Source organism: Papaver somniferum, chromosome 8 (assembly GCF_003573695.1).
Source record: "Papaver somniferum cultivar HN1 chromosome 8, ASM357369v1, whole genome shotgun sequence".
NCBI classification, from domain to species: Eukaryota; Viridiplantae; Streptophyta; class Magnoliopsida; order Ranunculales; family Papaveraceae; genus Papaver; species Papaver somniferum.
The window spans coordinates 79,711,924-79,716,165 of NC_039365.1; the positions used below are offsets into that span (position 1 = coordinate 79,711,924).

The window sequence follows — 4,242 nt, forward strand, 5'->3', positions numbered from 1 at the left end:
CCAGAAAAAGAGAAAAACGAGGATTAAATCCTCGCTTACTCTTTAATAATTATAATAAAAAACCTAATAAAATATATTAATATCATATTTTGGACCCACCTTAAGTGTTTTAAATAAATAAAAGGGTGTAAAACACTCTTGGGCGAGGAAGCAATCCTCGCCCAAATCTAAATTCCCTCCCCCACCGCTATACTCAGAATTCTTCAGCGTGACGTGGCGTCACTGTTGAACCCCATCCTTCCCTCCTCCACTACGCTCAGCCTAATGTTTTTGACAAAAATAATTTTGTAAATCTTTTGTATTATATTTGCTAGTTAATATATAATTTTTTTCCATAAAAATAAAAAGAGTAATGGATAATTTTTCTTTTTTTTATTATCAAATAAAATTTTTAATTGAAAAATAATAATATTACAGGTCCACAAAGAAGGGTCAAAATGCAAGAGGGTTGGAGAAAGATTTTTTTTTATTCCTTATATTTTGGGAAAATGGGTAAAATGTAGGATAAAAGAGACCACATGATCATTGGAGGAGCTCGTAGTCAAATATAGGTAAGCTGGCTAATTCAGGTTAACCCGATAGGCTGATTCCAGAAGTGGGACTTAGAAAGAAGAAGGTAATCTCTCCCTTTATTCACTAGTCTATTATAAAATCTGGATGAACCTCACCATCTGATTTTGATGTTTAGAAGAAAACTGGAGACAGAAAAAGAAAGATGACGAGAGGAAAGCAGAAGATCGAAGCTCAGAAAAAGAATGCAGAGAAGAATCAAAAAAATAAAGGATCTCAATTTGAAGCTAGGGCTGCTGCTCTGAAAGTCGTTTGCCCTATTTGCAAGGTATTTTAATTATCTTCCATCTCATACACCTCAAACGCTAGAAAATTTTCCTCAGAATTTCAAATTCTCATATAAAAGCTATTATTGTTTCAGTTTACATATGAATAGATCAATGATCTCGGCATCAGATTATTTCTGAAATATAGATATTTCAGTTCCTTTTTCTTTGGATTTTTGAATTTTGGGTGGGAATATAGTTTTGTGCTGGATCAAGGAATATTGGAGATTGCTTATGCTTTGGATTATAGATATGTATTGCTTTTAGTGTGTTTAGAAAACCTGAAATTAGGAGATACCCTTGGTGCAGTAGGATTTTAGTGGGTACAAGTAAAATATGAGGGACATAGTAAATTCGCAAAAGATATTGTAGGGCTTAAAATAAGCTCTAAAGGTAAAAAGAGTAGTAGATTTTTGTGATCTTGTAGATGTTCGATCTGTTTCATTTATACTGCATGGAAGACTATAAATAATAGAATGTTGGGGAAGGTGAACAAAGAGAGATAAGCATACGGCAGGTAGGAGTAGGACTATGGTAAAATGATGGTACTGACTAAGAAAAGTAGTTAATGCTGCTTGCCCATCACGGGGATTCAAGAATTCACTACCTAGGAAACTAAATTTGAAGGACTTATCTTATCTTAGTCTTCATGATGCAGGAGCAACTGATTCTCTTCTTTAGTTTCAAAACGTTGTGGAATGATGGACTTAATAATCCACTATCTCCTACTTAGTATGGGAGGTTAGGTGGTGTTATGCTACTGAACTTGAAAGCTATCAGTACAAGTCCTAAGAAAAAACTTTTCGAGCAGAGCCTGAGAAAGGGTAGAGAGAAGATTTTCTCTTCAGCAAAGTTTAAAGAGTTGGAAACCAGTGAAACACCATCTTCAAGGTCCATTAGAATTCTGATTTGGAGTGCGTATCTCTGTTTCGCCGTTGTATCTTTCAAGTCAGATAATTAGCACTCCAAATAATTCTAGCAAACTTGATGATGATGTTTCTCTAGTTTCAAACTTTTAAAACTCTGTCGAAGAAAAATCAACATTCTATATTTTTTCATAATTAACTTGATATATTTACTTTACCCATACTTATTGCTTTCAAGTTCAATATGTAGTACAGCAACCATCTAATATCCCAACAAAGAATAGGATAGTGGAATACTAAGTTAACAGTAGTGGAATACTAAGTTAACAGTTCCACAGTGTTCTGATACCTAAAAAGACGATCAGTCAAATATCAAGATTAGGATACAAAATGACTACCCATTCCACAAAGTCATCAATTGAATTTGTTTTTAGTTGATCTGGACCCTGGGTAGGTTAACTTAAATAAGTTTCATATAGATGTCAAGTTTTATTACTAAAATCAGAAGAAAGGGGTGATCCGGGTGGATATGTGTTTCAGAGATGATCATTTTCAGTCCTCCACCTGAACCATTTTGGGATGGTGAATTCTTTTTCTCTTGTTTCATATGTTTAACATTCGCTTCTATCTAGAGCAGTTATGACACCAAAGACAACAAATTATGATTTATAGAAAGGATGAAGGTTTCACAATTCACTGTTTCTTCGTTCAATCTAGTTTTCTGACAGTGGAGGCAGCAGTAGACATTAGTAATTGGCACCTTTTAACCAAGCCCTTGCTGTGAGTCCTATAGTGTGGAAAGTACAAACACATTCCTGGAGCTTTATTTCGAGTTAGTATCCTTGCTCAATGTGATTCTTGAGCCAAAGTATTCCCCATTGATGTGTGGGATGGAAGCATTAAGAAATAAAGAAACATGAAAATCTAGTTGTTTCCATATAATGTACACCAGGGCTGCTGCATCACATTTGGTGCTTATTAATTAAAGAAGCATTTAGACGTGTGCATTATTCTCTGCATTTCGCCCTTTGTGAAGGCAGTAATGTGCATTTATGTTGTTGAGTTTCTGTTTAACTATCTGTCATATTTTTTTTTTCAGGTGCAACTAGCTAATGCAAATCAACTTGGTGATCACTACTCGTCCAAACATCCAAAGGAAAAGCCTCCAAGTGACTCTACCTGAGTGATTACGCCTTAGCAACAAAGAGAGAAGAACTACAAAGCCTTAGCAACAAAGAGAGAAGAACTACAAACCATCTCTTTAGTATGTCATCTGTACTCATTTAAAATCCGGAATATCTAAATTTAACTATCAAACATCTGAATATGTAATCCATATCTGTACTTGTGGAGATAAATAACAAATCTATATATTTCAAAGATGAGAGATTTTGATATTTGCCTGTTATTGTTATGCATAAATTGTCTGCATTTGCAACTGCAGATGTCCCCGCTACGGTAGCTTTTCCAATTTTGCACATGAGGATATTCATGCTAAGTTGCTAAGGGAGATAAAAACTAGTTGTTTTTATTTTAGTTTGTTTTTATTTTAGTTTATGAAGCTTTGTGTTGTGATAGGAAGGGCTATGAAGCCGTAAAAATCATTGGGCTGATTCCGTTTCCTATGTCAATTGTCAACTTTTAGTTGCATTCACATTTCTCTTTCACATCCATGGTTGAAATTTAAGCTCAAACAAAACAGGGGACAAAAGAAAACTACAGTATTTTCACTCTCTGTAAAGAAATTAGAAACTTGAACATTCCGGATACAATTGTATTCTCTTTGTTTAATCTTGATGATGGATGAGTTTGTTTAAAAGAGTAGTTAACAGAGCATCTCTTTTTCCAGCTTTGGTTTCCTCTCTAACTCTTCTTTGTTCTTCTCCTTCTCTCCAAGCTTGTTCAGCTATTAATCTCTCTCTCTCTCCGATTTCTCCAATGATGTTCTCCATTCTTGTTCAAACATTCTTCTCTCCATTGCTCTTCTCTCCCTCATTTCTCTCCATTGCATTTCCGTCCTTTGTTGTTGTTGTAAAAATTCTTGAACCATTTTTTTTTTTTATAATCAAAGGCCTTCAAAAAGGCTAATGGTCCTCCTCAACTGCTGGAAGGATCCAAACAGGAGGTGTAGACCAGTACATGGTAGAATTGTTTAGTTTTGCCCACAGAGCAAGCTCATGAGCAACCGAGTTGCAATAACGAGGTTGGAAACTAAAAATACAGGCAGATAACTTAGAAGAAAAATATAGAATGTATTTAAAAATAGCATCCGTTAGCGTGTCTGCATCAAAATTCTCAGCTGAAAATTGGTCGATGAGAGATTTAGCATCACTTTCTATAATGATGTGAGTTAACTGTTGCTCCGCAGCTTTCTTCGGGACTACCCAGATGGCTCTTGCTTCAGCTTCTTCGGCAGAATGAACATCAAAGACTAAGGAATCACAAAAGGTTTCTTTTCTTGAGAAGTCTCGCATCACATCCCCTGCACCATTTGCTCCAGAGATATCATCAAAAGCACCATCAGTATTACATTTGATCCA

General features: G+C 35.3%; 1 long non-coding RNA gene across 2 annotated transcripts; it reads left to right on the forward strand.

Annotated features, from left to right (window-relative positions):
- Positions 1-468: 468 nt before the first annotated feature.
- LOC113302202 lies at positions 469-3,099 on the forward strand. Of its 2 annotated transcripts, none has more exons than XR_003336696.1 (3): positions 469-616; positions 689-838; positions 2,802-3,099. It is a non-coding gene; the product is annotated as an uncharacterized LOC113302202 (long non-coding RNA). The 2 variants fall into 2 exon arrangements; XR_003336697.1 differs by having other exon boundaries at positions 511-616; positions 692-838.
- Positions 3,100-4,242: the final 1,143 nt, after the last annotated feature.